The 15593-nt window shown below is 50.3% G+C and overlaps 1 long non-coding RNA gene and 1 pseudogene across 5 annotated transcripts in view; one reads left to right on the top strand and one right to left on the bottom strand.

Moving 5' to 3' along the window:
* Positions 1 to 15593, top strand: part of LOC138846170 (uncharacterized) — a 27073-nt gene extending 11480 nt beyond the window's left edge. For 3 of the 5 annotated variants that reach the window (XR_011383609.1, XR_011383607.1, XR_011383605.1), the window contains exons 2-6: positions 6297 to 8569; positions 9009 to 9617; positions 13110 to 13235; positions 13878 to 14031; positions 14681 to 15593. This is a non-coding gene — a long non-coding RNA (uncharacterized lncRNA). The remainder of the gene's footprint in view (positions 1 to 6296; positions 8570 to 9008; positions 9618 to 13109; positions 13236 to 13877; positions 14032 to 14680) is intronic. The other 2 variants (XR_011383608.1, XR_011383606.1) reach the window with 1 other exon arrangement.
* On the bottom strand, positions 10664 to 11544 carry LOC127484502 (anaphase-promoting complex subunit 13 pseudogene; annotated as a pseudogene).

Below are 15593 nucleotides of genomic sequence, written 5' to 3'. Positions count from 1 at the left end.
GTATACATAAAATTTCAGATTTACAAACTCTTAAAGATAAAAGGTCAATCCAAGACAAACAGATTTTTTTAAAACTATAGTACCTAATCTTTTGAAATTTTAGGGCCCACTAAGAAGTTCTGTCTCCATTCTCTAACTTCAAGACTAGGAATCTTCAAAGCCAGGTATCCTGTATTTAATTTTAGATATGCCAGTGTTTCCAGCTCTGTCCTGTTGGGACAAGAAAAGGTTCTAGCTGAACTCATGCAAATAATCACATTGCCACAAAGAAACCAAAAATCCTCAGAAAAGTTTTTGAATTTTAAAGGAATTAGATGGGGGAGAGGTAAGCCCTTTCATCCATTTACCAAACAATCCCAAAACACTGAAAATGACAGAAATCACAGGAAAAACTTGTCCTGAACTTAGAAAACATTCAAATACAGAACCAACATTATTTTAAATAAAAAATAGAAATCCACAATTATATGAATTCATTCAGTCTCATGTAACTGATTTTTGTTTGGTCTCCATTGGCAGTTTTATGGATTTCAGAGCTCTTTTTTTTTTTTTTTTCAGAGTTCTGGAACTTCTTATCTAGTCCGTTGGTCTTAAAGCTGCCAGAAGCCTATATTCAAGAACATTTGTTAGGGTCTTTTCCATACATATGACTGCAAATGTTTTTAGAGAATACAAAACTGTGGATGACAAAAGACTTCAAAGAACCATGGTTAAAATCATACAACTCAGGCCGGCACCGCAGCTCACTAGTAGGCTAATCCTCCGCTTGCAGCACTGGCACTCCAGGTTCTAGTCCCGGTCAGGGCACCGGATTCTGTCCCGGTTCCCCTCTTCCAGTCCAGCTCTCTGCTGTGGCCCAGGAAGGCAGTGGAGGATGGCCCAAGTGCTTGGGCCCTGCACCCACATGGGAGACCAGGAGAAGCACCTGGCTCCTGGCTTCGGATCAGTGCAGCGTGCTGGCCGTAGCGACCATTTAGGGGGTGAACCAACGGAAGGAAGACCTTTCTCTCTGTTTCTCTCTCTCACTAATTCTGCCTGTCAAAAAAAAAAAAAAAAAAAAAGATAAAAAATCATAAAACTCATTAATTGACAAGGAAAGACATTTATATTCATTCCATAAAACACCAGAGAGGTTTTATAAAACTGTTGTCCTTTTTTAGCCTCAGGGTCTCCTTTTTATCAAGGTATCTATCTTGACTGATAACAGCAAGCAGGACCATCAGACTTTTCTGTTAAATAACTTCTAGGATATTTATACCAATAACATTTCTATATTAACATAACTTAAGGTTTAGCATAATTTCATATCTTGACAATACCTCACATATAACCCAAAAAGCCGAATTAGTTACCACTTCTACAAGATGAGAACATTTCCAGGGGTCCAGCCAGAAATCTCAAAATCAGAAACATTTAGAACCTTTATTCTCAGAAAACCTGTCAGAATTGCCAAGAGGCCTTAAAATATATCGTCAAAATAATATTCCTCAACATCGAGAAATAACATCTATCCATTTAGTCAGGGTCATTCAAGAAGTTATAGATCAGATTTATTCATTGTTATAAAGTGATCACTCAAATATTTCCAATTCAGTACGTATCCAGAAACAACCTAACTCTTTTAAAAGTCAGCTCTTTTCAAGCAATCAGAACTTAAGAAAGAACACAAGAGGTTACCTTAATAAAACATAAAGTGAGTTTCCTTGATCAGTCACTAAAAAGGAAAATAAAACCTTGAATAGAAGGATGAACACGTAAAGTCATCTTATAACTTGGAACAATTTAACAGATTCAGAACTAGGGAACAGAAGAGAACTTACAGGAGCTGGCTAGAAAATTGCCAGAGTCACCAATTAAATAAACTATTAAGGAGATGATGAAGTTGTTTTTAAAAAGGGTTTTAAAATTAGAGATCAAGACTATTTTGCAGTATTTACTGCATTTCTAAAACGTGTTGCTTTAGCAGAGGATCAGATTCTAATTCTTTTTTTTTTTTTAATTTTTTTTTTATTTTTTGACAGGCAGAGTGGACAGTGAGAGAGAGAGACAGAGAGAAAGGTCTTCCTTTTGCCGTTGGTTCACCCTCCAATGGCCGCCGCGGCCGGCGCACCGCGCTGATCCGATGGCAGGAGCCAGGAGCCAGGTGCTTTTCCTGGTCTCCCATGGGGTGCAGGGCCCAAGCACCTGGGCCATCCCCCACTGCACTCCCGGGCCACAGCAGAGAGCTGGCCTGGAAAAGGGGCAACCGGGACAGAATCTGGCGCCCCAACCGGGACTAGAACATGGTGTGCCGGCGCCACTAGGCAGAGGATTAGCCTAGTGAGCCGCGGCGAGATTCTAATTCTATGTCACTCTACCTTTGGTATTAAGGATACATTTTTAGAAAACCCTGTAAACAATATTTTAAGAATCATAGTTGGGCCGGCGCCGTGGCTCACTAGGCTAATCCTCCGCCTTGCGGCTCCGGCACACCGGGTTCTAGTCCTGGTCGGGGCGCTGGATTCTGTCCTGGTTGCCCTTCTTCCAGGCCAACTCTCTGCTGTGGCCAGGGAGTGCAGTGGAGGATGGCCCAAGTCCTTGGGCCCTGCACCCCATGGGAGACCAGGAGAAGTACCTGGCTCCTGGCCTCAGATCAGCGCGATGCGCCGGCCGCAGTGCGCTGTCCGCGGCGGCCATTGGAGGGTGAACCAACGGCAAAAAGGAAGACCTCTCTCTCTCTCTCTCACTGTCCACTCTGCCTGTCAAAAAAAAAAAAAAATCATAGTCAATTTTATCACATACAAATCTTACAAGATTTATTCCTCCCACCTCCTATGACCTCCCCACACCTTCTGTAACTTACTTAAACCTTTAGGTATTTTGTCCTTTCTCCCTTTCCAGTAACTATTCTCCTGTAGGACAACAATTTTTACAAGCAATGCCCTTTCTTTTCTTTTTTTCTTTTCTTTTTTCTTTCTTTTTTTTTTTTTTTTTTTTTTTTTTGACAGGCAGAGTGGACAGTGAGAGAGAGAGACACAGAGAAAGGTCTTCCTTTGCCGTTGGTTCACCGCTGCGGCCAGCGCGCTGCGGCCGGCACACCGCGCTGATCTGATGGCAGGAGCCAGGTGCTTCCTCCTGGTCTCCCATGGGGTGCAGGGCTTAAGCACTTGGGCCATCCTCCACTGCACTCCCTGGCCACAGCAGAGAGCTGGCCTGGAAGAGGGGCAACCTGGACAGAATCCGGCGCCCCGACCGGGACTGGAACCCGGTGTGCCGGAGCCGCAAGGCGGAGGATTAGCCTAGTGAGCTGCGGTGCCTGCCAATGCCCTTTCTTTATTCCTAAAATTCTCTTTCTTTCATAACCTTCTTCGCAAGAACACATTTTCAGGCTTGGGATTTTTTTCTTGTTCCCATCCACTGATTTTCTTGCTTTACATTTTGAAATAATCCTTGAAAAATTTCCAAATTAAGACATTTTCTAAATAAAAACATTAAATTTCAACTTTGGTCATTTTCAGGCAGTCTTGAATTAGTTGTCATATACAACTTATGAAAACATATTTGTTAACAAGCTGAGATAGTTTTTTTTTTTTTCATAGACTTTAAGATGCTGAGAGTATTTAAGTTTACATTTAGAGCCGGCGCCACGGCTCACTAGGCTAATCCTCCGCCTGTGGCGTCGGCACACCGGGTTCTAGTCCTGGTCGGGGCGCCGGATTCTGTCCCGGTTGCCCCTCTTCCAGGCCAGCTCTCTGCTATGGCCCGGGAGTGCAGTGGAGGATGGCCCAAGTGCTTGGGCCCTGCACCCCATGGGAGACCAGGAGAAGCACCTGGCTCTTGCCTTCGGATCAGCGCGGTGTGCCAGCCGCAGTGCGCTGGCCGCGGCAAAAAAAAAAAAAAAGAAAGAAAGAAAGAAAGAAAAGCAGTGCTCTCTAGGTTAATCCTCTGCCTACGGTGCCAGCATCCCATATGGGCACCAGTTCCGGTCCCGGTTGCTCCTCTTCCAGTCCTGCTCTCTGCTGTGGCCTTGGAGGGGAGGCAGTGGAGGATGGCCCAAGTGCCTGGACCCCTGCACCTGGGTGGGAGACCAAGGGGAGGCATCTGGCTCCTGGCTTCGGATTGGCGTAGCTCCAGCCATTGCAGCCATTTGGGGAATGAACCAGCGGAAGGAAGATCTTTCTCTCTCTCTCTCTCTCACTGTCTGTAACTCTGCCTGTCAAATAAATAAATAAAAATCTTAAAAAAAAAAAAAAAAAAGGTAGTGCTCTTTCTAACTCCACAAGAGGGAGAAATCCCTGGGGGCTGGCACTGTGGTGCAGTGGCTTAAGCCATAGCCTGCAATGTCAGCATCCCATATGGGCACCATTTCAAGTCTTGGCTGCTTCATTTCCAATCCAGCTCCTTGCTAATGTGCCTGGGGAGGCAGCAGAAGATGGCTCAAGTGCTTGGGCCCCTGTCACATGGGTGCTCCCACATATTGCTCCAACATGGGTGGGGGAGGGGCAAGATGCTCCTGGCTCCTGGCTTCAGCCTGGCCCAGCCCTGGTTGTTGCGGCCATTTGGGGAGTGAACCAGCCAATGGAGGACCTCTCTCTCTCTCTCTCTCTCTCTGTAACTCTGCCTTTCAAATAAATAAATAATTAAATCCAAAAAAGGGAAAAATCCCTTTAAAACCCGTGTGCAGTCATAGCTGAACCAAATTAGCACGAGAGATACTATCCTGGAACACAAGAGAGATTACCTTGGCATGCACATGATTGCTACCCACTAAAGATGTCTCTCTAGATCTCAAGCTGAATTTAAGCCTAGTTTCTGCCACCCAACAAGTACTTTAGGCCAACGATACCTGGTCAATCATCAGCTACTTGAGCCTGTCTCTGAAACACATGTTCAGGCAGCTGTGAGACAGGCCCCAGGGGTGACTATGGGCCAGGCGGCAAGCAGCTGATGATTGCTCTATAGGGAATTTATGGAGGCTGGGTGGGCTCCAGTTGGTATGGGGGTTATATGAAGGTGGCAGTGACGTTCTGCCAGGACCTGGACCCCCTACACAAACCACCCAGGATAATACTGGCCATCAAGGTTCTTATCTATAGGAGGAGCAAATGACTCCTTGAATTCAGTGATTAGAACCTTGTAGAGCCAGGTGGACCACTCCCTCAAGTCAGTGAATTCTTTGTGATAAGGGACAGGCAAGGACAACTTGGGCCAAGGGGGACAAGATGCTAGGTCCTGTTTACATGATAAGGGTTTGGTTTCAGCTTCTGCATCCTGCAAGCTCTTTCTCTCGTGAGGCTCGCCTTACGTATGTTTAAGTGTGGATATGCGGCAGGTATACAGTTAGGATTAGTTTCTTTCAGACCTTTCCTGGTTTCCCCACGCTCATAGAAAACCCACAAGGATGGTCTCATATCTGGAAACGGCCTCTCCATCCATCCAACCGCCACCAAACAAGTTTTGGGCATGAGTTACATATTCAGCCATAGGCTCAGTGACAAGCTTGCAGAGATGGAAAAGTTGTTAACAGCTAACATTTATTCAGCATTTAGTACAAGCTAGTGAGAATACTATTTCTTTTTAAGATTTTATTTATTTGAGCCGGCGCCGCGGCTCAATAGGCTAATCCTCCACCTGCAGCGCCAGCACACCAGGTTCTAGTCCTGGTCGGGGCGCCGGATTCTTTCCCGGTTGCCCCTCTTCCAGGCCAGCTCTCTGCTGTGGCCCGGGAGGGCGGTGGAGGATGGCCCAAGTGCTTGGGCCCTGCACCCCATGGGAGACCAGGAGGAAGCACCTGGTTCCTGCCTTCGGATCATCTCAGTGTGCCGGCTGCAGTGCACCGGCCGTGGTGGCCACTGGAGGGTGAACCAACAGCCAAAGGAAGACCTTTCTCTGTGTCTCTCTCTCTCACTGTCCACTCTGCCTGTCAAAAAAAAAAAAAAAAGATTTTATTTATTTGAGAGGCAGAGTTACAGACAGAGGGAGAGACAGAGAGATAGGTCTTCCATCTGCTGGTTCACTCCCCAAACTGGCCGCAATGGCTGGAGCTGGGCTGATCTGCAGCCAGGAGCCAGGAGCTTCTTCCAGGTCTCGCACATGGGTGCAGAGACCCGAGCACTTAGGTCATCTTCCACTGTTTCCCAGGCCATAAGCAAAGAGCTGGATTGGAAGAGCAGCTGGGACATGAACCGGTGTCCAAACGGGATGGAGCACCTCAGGTGGAGATTTAGCTCCCTTCATCACAGCGCCAGCCCCAAGAGTGCTGTTTCATTGACTGTACAGCTATACCCATGAGTCAGTGTCATTGTTTTATTTTACAGATGGAAAACTGAGGCCTAAAGACAGAACCAGCCAGAATTCAAGTGCTCTGTGAGTGCTCTGAGGAAGGTCCAAACTCCAGTTGGGAGTTCTGGGTGAGAGGAGAGAGGGTGGGGCAACCCAGCAGGGCCCTAGAGCATCCAACTGAGACCTGGGTGTGGAGCCTAAATATGGCCATGGCTGGCGCCGCAGCTCACTTGGCTAATCCTCTGCCTGCGGCGCCAGCACCCTGGGTTATAGTCCTGGTTGGGGCGCCAGATTCTGTCCCGGTTGCTCCTCTTCCAGTCCAGCTCCCTGCTGTGGCCCGGGAGTGCAGTGGAGGATGGCCCAAGTGCTTGGGAGACCACATGGGAGACCTGGCTCCTGGCTTCTGATCGGCACGGCGCACCGGCCGTAGCGGCCATTTCAGGGGTGAACCAACAGAAAAGGAAGATCTCTCTCTCTCTCTCTCTCTCTCTCTCTCTCTCACTGTCTAACTATATATGGCCTCAAGGTGATGGGGAAGGAGCACAAGCAAAGGGAAGAGAGCTGGGCCTCACCTCTATCTCTAGGGGCCTCACCCCTGCCCACTGCTCACAGTAGGGGCTCGACCCATGCCTCTCCTCCGTCTCTGGGTACCTCACCCCTGCCCACTGACCATCAGCATTTGATAGTCTGCATGAGTCAGGAGGAAAAGGCAGGGGAGCAGGCAGACTGTTTTCAACTGGGGATACCATCTGGCAAAGACATGGAATGTGGCCAAGTCTTCAATAGGAGATTCTGTGTGGATGGAACATGGGTTTGTGGATGGCACGCCTGAGGTCTAATAACCACATTTCCAAGGTGTATATAGCAGCACCTGGGCTGTTGTGCCCCTGAGACACTCCTGGAAGCAGTGGGGTCTGTGTGAGACCCCCCCCCCCCCCAGTGCTCTCTTCTCGGTGCTCCTAGGGGCTTGGGTGGACTCTGGGGCTCCTGGTGCCAGGACAGGCTGAATGGGAAGCTCCTGAAACCCAGGACAGAATGGCCACTCCCAATCCCCTCCAGCCAACCTGCCGCCTTGCTCAGGGCAAGGTGAGCAGAGCCAGGAAGCACCAGGTAGACAAAGGGTTTCAGATGCCCAAGACAATACCCCGATTCTGTCTCACTTGAAGGAGCCTCTCCCTGGGCCTGGGGCTCTGGCTGAGCTGCAGGAGGAGCCAGGCTGGGCCTCACTCCCAGGAATAACAGCCACCGTGTGTGAAGTCGGCACCCCACTCTCCCTTACCCTGTACACCAAGCCCTGGGTGTAGGCTCACAGCGGGGAACTTCCTTGTCCAGGGTCACAAGTGAGGAAGTGAGAGTCCCAGGTTCACTTCCAGACTGCCTGTGCCTTTGGTTGAGCCCTCCATGCTCTGGGCTCCTTTGGCAGAGCTGGGACATTAGCTCATTGTTCCCAAATTAGGTAGCTGTGACTTTACCCTCTTCAGCTTTGGGAACTTTGCTGATTTTCTTTGGAGGCCCAGTGTTGGGGGACTACTGCATCCCCAGCAGCGAGGGCCTGTCAGTGATGAACTCGTCTCACAGCCAGGGTCCCAAGGCCAGTGGAAAGCCCTCAGCTCTCACCCTCTTTGCAAGAACCTACCCCATGCCCTGCAGTTCCTCCCCATGGCCCATTCTGCCATGTCTGTTTAATTCTCCTTCAATTCATGTTGTAAATAGTTGTGGGGGCCAGCGCCATGGCTCACTTGGTTCATCCTCCGCCTGCGGCGCTGGCATCCCATATGGGTGCCGGGTTCTAGTCCTGGTTGCTCCTCTTCTAGTCCAGCTCTCTGCTGTGCCTGGGAAGGCAGTGGAGGATGGCCCAAGTGCTTGGGTCCCTGCACCCGCGTGGGAGACCTGGAGGAAGCACCTAGCTCCTGGCTTCAGATCGGCACATTGTGCCAGCCATTGCAGCCATCTGGGGAGTGAACCAACAGAAGGAAGACCTTTCTCTCTCTCTCTTTCTCACTGTCTAACTCTATCTGTCAAATTAAAAAAAAAAAAAGTAAATAGTTGTGCTTCATTTTATGGTCCCCTAGATGTCTGGGAATAACTCGTGGCAGAAGCGTGGCAGTCCTTGTCGGTCCCTTTCTTGGGACAGCCTGTGCTATCTCAGGGAGGAACTTCTCCTGGGAAATACCTACCTTGTACTTTGCCTGTTGAACCTCCCGCACAGGACCATGGGAGCAACTGGAAGTCCTCGGGGAGACAGGTGCCCAACTTGCAGGAGTCAGCAGAGTTCTCAGAAGCAGCTGGCTGATATGCTGGAGCGGAGGTAACAGCCAAGCCTGGGGCACAAAGTGGACCTGTGGGGCCCCCAAGGCAGCCTGGGACGGAGTATATCCTGAGTGGTCCTGGAAAGGCAGGGATGTCTGGATGCACTGGGAGCACCGGGAGAGATTGATGAAGACCAGGAGAGAGGAGAGGGAGGACCAGGTGGGGACAGGCGTCAAACCCAGCTTGCAGAAGAAAGCCGAAGTGTCCTCAATGACACCGAGGACCCCAGGAGCGCAGGGCCCGGGCAGCACGCAGGGCTCTTTCTTCCCTCTGGTAGCTGGCTGGCTGCAAGACAGCCAGGAGTGGTGGAGTGGGAGAGCTGGTGCCCTCTTCCGGCTCTGAGAATCCTGGACCCAGGATCTGACCCAGGAGCCCTGACTGCTCTCCCCATCTCCTGCTGCCTCTCCAACTGGGCCCACACACTTTGTCTTACACAGGTTCCCTGCCTGGCAAGGTACTCAGAAGATATGAAAAAAAAATAGAAAAACAACAACAACAAGAAAGAAGATATGGAAATGTCCCTTCCTTTGTTCAACTCAGCTGTTCTCAGATGCTTAGGTAGCCCGGCACTTCCTAAGACCTCCGGGGAGTGACCACGCACCTGCTTCTCCTGGAGGAAACTTGCCTGCTGCCCCCTCCCCGCTTTGCTGGTTAAGTCTTGTTTATCTTCTTCTTTTTAGTGAAGTCCTCATTTGATGAGGATGTGAAAGATCTAAGATTTTCTAGGTACCTTACTTTTCTGGAAAACTCTTTTCTCTTGCAATACAATTTTTTCCTTAAACATCATAATTCTCTTTTCTACTCTTTCTTTGGCTCCAGAAGGGACTGGTTGCCTGGGGTCTATATTCTGAAGATGGATGATTTCTAGTTAGGACCACAGACCCAGGGGGAAGAGACCGCCTGGCTGTTTGGGTTCCAGGATGGTTGGTGCGTGTTTCTGACTGACACCTTGAAATTACCTTCGAGATGTGATGTACTGCTTCCTCCTAAAAGCCAGAGAGAGAAACACCCAGGAAAGAAAGGATGCACAGAGATAACTCTAAGAGGTAAAAATGCATGAATGTGTTTTGCAAAGTGTTTAGTGAAACAAACATTTAACTAAATACTGACTCCAGGGTGCTCTGGTTACATGTGAAAGTGCTTTGAGGAAATGAGGAAATGCCATTATTAGTTGATACTATTCGTGGTCCACCTAACTGAAGGTTCTTCCCAGCAGCACCAAAGGAAGCTGTAGGAGAAGATAAAGGCCGGCGCCGCGGCTCACTAGGCTAATCCTCCGCCTGCGGCGCCGGCACACCGGGTTCTAGTCCTGGTCGGGGCGCCGGATTCTGTCCCAGTTGCTCCTCTTCCAGTCCAGCTCTCTGCTGTGGCCTGGGAAGGCAGTGGAGGATGGCCCAAGTGCTTGGGCCCTGCACCCCATGGGAGACCAGGAGAAGCACCTGGCTCCTGGCTTTGGATCAGCGTGGTGCGCCGGCCGTGGCGGCCATTGGAGGGTGAACCAACAGCAAAGGAAAACCTTTCTCTCTGTCTCTCTCTCTCACTGTCCACTCTGCCTGTCAAAAAAAAAAAAAATTTAGAAAAAAAAAAAAGGAGAAGATAGACACTTTTTAAATCTGTAAATTAATCCAAAATTTGAAAATAACACAGGGAGCTTCAGAGTCTCAGTAAGCAGGGCATGAGAGATCTGTGTAGCCCTGACAGCTGTAGGCCAAATGCCCTCAGAGCGCTTCTCCAAGTGGGGAGCCAGAAGTTGGGAGCTGTCCTGATGCCTGGCTTCCTCCTTTTTTTAATCACCAGCATCACAGAAAACGTGTAAGTGGGTGGGAAGCGTCACGCTTTGACAGTGAAGCAAAACCAGAGAGAAAGGTAAATGTTGGTGCAATCATGATCAGACACGAGCTAGTTCCAGGGGTAAGGAGCCAGACCGTCTGCGTTCCTGAGACACCCCAGTGTCTCGTGCACTGAGCACTTCGCTCCACACGCCAGGCGGGTGCGCGACTTGGAGTGCTGATTTCCCACCGATCTGACTCAGGAGACTGAGAGAAAATGTTGTGTATGTGTGTATTCTTAACAAACCCGTCATGAGAGGGAGCTAAGCATCAGCTTCCGACGGGGGCACGTTCTCGTGCAAGTACGGTAGGGCTAGGTCTGTCCACCTCGTTCTTGTTCTTTGGCAGACTCTGTGGTGCCACCGTTGTCTTGCTCAGGCTCAGGCAGCGCACTCAGTGGTATCGCGACATCCTCGTAAGGCAGCTTGTCTTCCCGCCAAGCATCATCGATCAAACCAAGATCCTTCCATCCCGCTGGACCTCACTGTCCACGTCCCGCTGCTTTGGTCCCGGCAGATCAGCACCCGGTCCGCAGCAGCAGCACCTTGTGTATCTTCTGAGTCTCACCTAAGACTGGAGTTTCTCTGTGGACTCTCATCATCACCATCTGGACGCGTCAGGTGCCCTGCTCAGGGGCCAGGAGACCCCTGGCCAGTGGCCCCTTCTGATAAACCACCTGTGTGCATAAGATACGGCAGGGCAGGGACCAGCTGCGTGGACCTGGGACAGAGCTGTTGCCTAACAAATAGGTGTGAAAGAATGGAAGGGGATGGATGGTAGACGGGTGATTTGTAAGGTTCATTCCAGAGAGCCACGCCCTCCTTCCAGCATGTTCTGCAGCTGGTCCTGGGAGTTTCAGGTAGGACACGTGGGGGCCACTGCTGAGACAAGGAGGCAAAGAAGTGAGTGAGTCTCTACCACCATCAAGACAGAAATGAGACAGGCAGCAGCCTTCCCAGAACCAGACCCACAGCTCTGCTACAGCTGCTGGGGCTGGGCGGCCATCTGGGGGGCATTCTGATCCTACAGGGACCTGACGTTCACCCATCACTGCAAAAGCCACTCCCTGCTTCACCGCGTGGCAAGCCCCAGGCCCTCTTGAAGGGCCCATGTCCAGCTCTTTCTTAAAACCATGGTAGAACATGCCTAGGGAGCCGGCGTTGTGGCGAAGCCCTGGCTAGTACAGCAGATGGAAGATCCCTCTGTCTCTGTAACACTGACTTTTTAAATAAATAAATAAATCTTAAAAAATAAACTTCCTTTGATATTTATTGGAACCTGATTTCACATATCTCCACATGAGGAGGCTGTAAAGGTCGGAGGAGGCAGCAAAATTAATGCTGCCTTCCACTCTTGGAGTGCCTGGGCCTAAGCCCATCCACTCTACCCATATGTTCATTCATTCATTCATTCATTCGCAGAGAGGCAAAGCTGAGTTTTGGAGTCCGACAGACGTTGCTTTTAAGCTTGGTTTTGTGATCTTATTACCTACACGAACGTAGACAAGACAATCTCGTAGAGCTGAGAAGGCACTGGAAATATGGTCAGAAGGGAAGCCTAGAAACTTCCCTGCCTGATTGTTGGAAGAACCAGCACCCCGACTCTGGAGAAACAGGAGCAATGGCTCTCTCCCAGTGGCCTGCGCTGGGTGGGTGCAGTCCTTCTCCAGGGCCCCTTGAGCCTCAGAATTAAGAAACCAATGCTCTCCGGGAGTTCGCATGGTTCGCCTAAGGACTCATCAGCTGTGAACTCTGTCTGGGGGAGACCGTGCGGTGATGAAGTGTCCTTCCTGTCCTATGTCCTGGCCTTGAAGGTCTGGGTCGTGAAGAGCAGGGGCTTTTGTGAAACCTCCTGCCCCCAACAGGATTTAATCAGATTGTCCTGCAGTGGGGTGTGTCGAGGCTAATGGAGCTGGACACAGTGTGGGATCGTGGCTGTCTCAGGTTAGGAGAGCAGCTGACACACTGTCTGGAAGAGGAGCGAGGCTGTCCTGGTCCTTCCCGGGAGGGAAATGCATCCTTCCATGCTACCAAAGAATCCTCTGTCCTGTGTGGACGAGGCAGGGAGAGGGACCTGGGGTTCTGTGTCCTCCTCCTCCTCCTCCTCCTCCTCCTCCTCCTCCTTCTTCTTCTTCTTCTTCTTCTCCTCCTCCTCCTTCTCCTCCTTCTCCTCCTTCTCCTCCTTCTCCTCCTTCTCCTCCTTCTCCTCCTTCTCCTCCTTCTCCTCCTTCTCCTCCTCCTTCTTCTTCTTCTTCTTCTTCTTCTTCTCCTTCTTCTTCTTCTTCTTCTTCTTCTTCTTTTTTTTGTTGTTGTAAGATCTAAAAACTTTTCAATTCAAAGAGCATGTCTTTTTTTTTTTTTAAGATTATTTATTTGAAAGGCAGAATTACAGAGAGAGGGAGAAAAGAGAGATCCATCCACTGGTTCATTCCCCAATGGCTGCAATGGCTGGAGCTGAGGTGATCCAAAGCCAGGAGTCAGGAGCTTCCTCCAGGTCTCCCATGTGGCTCCCACATGGGTACAGGGTCCCAAGCACTTGGGTCATCCTCCACTGCCCTCCCAGGGCACGTTAGCAGGGAACTGGATAGGAAGTGGAACAGCCGGGACTCGAAGCAGTTGGGCTGCCGGCACCACAAGCAGCGGCTTTACACGCTACGCCACGGTGCCGGCCCCGTAACCCTCTTCTAATCCTGGGTCTCTTCCTTTCCAGTTACGCCACCTGCTCTTGGGCTTTCTGAGCCTCATTCACCACATCTGTAAAATGGGCACGAGAACAACACCTGGGAGATGGGCAGTTGCTGTGAGAGGATAAATGAAGAGCACTGGGCACCCTCCGGTAGGTGCTGGAGCAGAGACCTGCCCCCTCTTCCTTCCTCGCCAGCCTTCACCTGTGCGGGTGTGCGGGCTCCTCCCTCGGGCACGCTGAACAGCGCCTTGACTCCTGGAATACGTTGCCCACCTCTTTCCACGCCACAAAAATTTGCTGCATCCCTCAGGAGCAGATCACACCTGCACCCTAGCCGGACCTTGAGCCCCCTTGACTACCCTGTGCCCAGAACCTCTTTAGGATATACCGGCTGCCCTGATTCTGGCACAAACTGTCTTTTTGCTGGTCACACGTGTCCCTGGCATGTCCCGTGACTAGACGGAAAGCCTGGGTCGCAGAGCTGGTTCCCATTCACCTCCTCGGATGGGTGGCTCAGTGTGCACCAAAGCCCAGCACTCTTCCCAGAACAGGGATCTGAATGATGGTGCTGACTGACAGGTGGACCCAGTACTCCATCCCTGCACCTCATACACATAGACCCGCCTATGTCCCTCAGGAAGATGTCAGTGCAGAACCCCTCACCCTTTAGTGTTTATATTTTGATTTTATTAATTTGAAAGCCAGAGTCACAGAGACAGACAGGAAGACACATATACATGTACACACACACACACACACACACACACACATTTTTCATCCACTTTCATCCAGGCCAAAGTGAAGAACCTGGAACTCCATCCTGGTCTCCCCATGGGTGATTGGAACTCAAGCACTTGAGCCAGCACCTGCTGCCTCCCAGGATATGCGTTAGCAGGAAGCTGGATCAGAAGCAGAGGGAAGACTGGAACTCAGGCACTCCGATATGGTATGTGGCATCCTTTTTTTTTTTTTTTAACTTACTCTAAAGAGAAGAGATTTCTTGTATTTCCTAGGTGGTATATGGGCATCTTAACTGCTGCACCAAACTCCTGCCTCAACCCCTTACCATTTAATTTGCAAAGCATACAGGTCTCCAGGGCTGGCTCCAGGTGTCTCTTCCTCTGAACACTCCGTCAGTGTGCCCTCGGGGGAGCAGAGGAAGACAGCTGCGGGCTGCCATCACAGAGTTCTCGAGTAGCAGAGCTGACAAAGAGGCTAGAGCTTACCCACGTCAGCTTCCTCCTTTCTTGCACAGAAACTGCTGCTTGGAGCAGATCTCTGAAGGTCACCCTCATCTGGCACTCCCTGCGCTAGAGTTCAGTGCTCTTGCTCTATTGATCTCACGTTTGTTATTCAGTCAACATGGCAGAGTCCCCACTGCCGGCAAAGCCCCAGTGAAGGGTGTGCATACTCATTCCTACATTAAACTCTCACCTAATTGCCCCACATTGATATTGTCATGAACACTGGGGCAAACGCAACCCTCAGAGAAGGGAAACAGTTGGCCCAAGGCCTCACCCTCATAAATGGCCATGCTGGGACTTGCACCTAATCCTTCAACTGCCAGTTCAGCACCCTTTCTACCCTCCCTGCAGTCTCTCCTTGGAAATTCTGCAAGGCTGCACCCACACCCATTGAGAGGAAAGAGTCAAGGTTAAGGCCCGTTGGAGTGAGTGGCCCAGATGATGGCGAGCGGCCAGAAGAATGGGCTCCTGGAAGAACATGGTCCTGCTTGCATAACATGCAAATCAGCTGCTGTACTGCCTGGAATGCTGCAGGGAGGCCCAGCGAGGCTGAGGCCTGGCACCCCCTGGCCTGGAGCACACCCCCTGCTGGACGCCTCCTGCAATGCAGGCATCATAAGAGACGATGATCAGAGAGAGAGAAGCTGAGCTTCTACCTGCTGGTTCCCTCCTAAATGACCTGAGCTGTCACTGCTGCCTTCCAGGGTTTGCAGTAACAGCAAGCTGGAGTCTGCAGCCCGAGGCCAGTATCAAACCCGGGCATTCCAACATGGGCTGTGGGCCTCTTAACCACTGGAGTTAACACCTGCCCCCCACCCTGGTTTCCTGGCCTAGAATGGGTGGTGATTGATGGTGAATACACAGGGTTTTGTTTTTCCTCTGAAACATCACTTTATGGAGGTCAAGTCTCCATTAAAATACCTTTGGTCTCCACAGATGCTTCGTGGTAACAACAGTTGAGGAGCTTAATTACATCCTTGAAACTTCCCATTTTACAGATAGCAAGACTGTGGCCCAGAGAGCTATGGCAGTTACGTATGTCACACAGCCAGTAAATGGCAGAGCTATGATTAATCTCAAGATCATCCAATTCCAAATCCAGGGTCCTTTCCATGACATCACAGCGCCTTTGTTACTTGCTATCATTCAAGTTCTTCCTCCCTAAGATGCCTCAGTTTCCCTTTCTGTCTCAGTGTGTTTCTGTTGCTACAGTTGAATACTACAGATTGAGTAATTCACAAAGAATAAAAGTTGCCTCATCTCA

Source organism: Oryctolagus cuniculus, chromosome 17, assembly GCF_964237555.1.
Source record: "Oryctolagus cuniculus chromosome 17, mOryCun1.1, whole genome shotgun sequence".
NCBI lineage: Eukaryota > Metazoa > Chordata > Mammalia > Lagomorpha > Leporidae > Oryctolagus > Oryctolagus cuniculus.
Note: the sequence above shows the minus strand (reverse complement) of the source record. Positions and strands in the feature narration are given on the sequence as shown.